Source organism: Brassica oleracea, chromosome C9 (assembly GCF_000695525.1).
Source record: "Brassica oleracea var. oleracea cultivar TO1000 chromosome C9, BOL, whole genome shotgun sequence".
Classification (NCBI taxonomy): domain Eukaryota; kingdom Viridiplantae; phylum Streptophyta; class Magnoliopsida; order Brassicales; family Brassicaceae; genus Brassica; species Brassica oleracea.
Genome location: NC_027756.1, coordinates 18840255 through 18840775, shown reverse-complemented (window position 1 = coordinate 18840775; position 521 = coordinate 18840255).

The window sequence follows — 521 nt, the reverse complement described above, 5'->3', positions numbered from 1 at the left end:
AATGCATCAGTTACCATATCATGAACCCTATCATACCCGGATATCTGCTAATTACCACACGTCAAGCAATCAGAACACGAGAATAACAACGATAAGAATAAGAAATCGAAAAAGAGAGCAAAGTTGATCTTATTCCAAATCTGCGTATGAGCGTTTACAACAAGGTTCAAGCCTGGGCTCGAGAGCTGTCGGCGAGTTTCCTAGTTCTAGCAACCCTAAGACGGCTAAACCTAATTGAGTCGCAGCACGAAATAACAAAAACAGAAAATTGCCTAAATTGCTATAAGTGCTAAGTTTGCTCGGGAAAAAACCCCCCCCCCATGCTCCTCGCCTAGGACTCTTTATATACTAGCTCCAAGGTCGGTTTACGCTTTTACTCTTCTGCCCTTAAGCCGTCATAGCATAAAAATGGAGATATTCTATTTTCCCGGTCTTCCAATTATCTTCAAAACTTCCGTATTTATCCGCAGAAATTTGACATTTATCCTTCCTTGTGGACCAAGCGTAAACCGTGCTGCGGT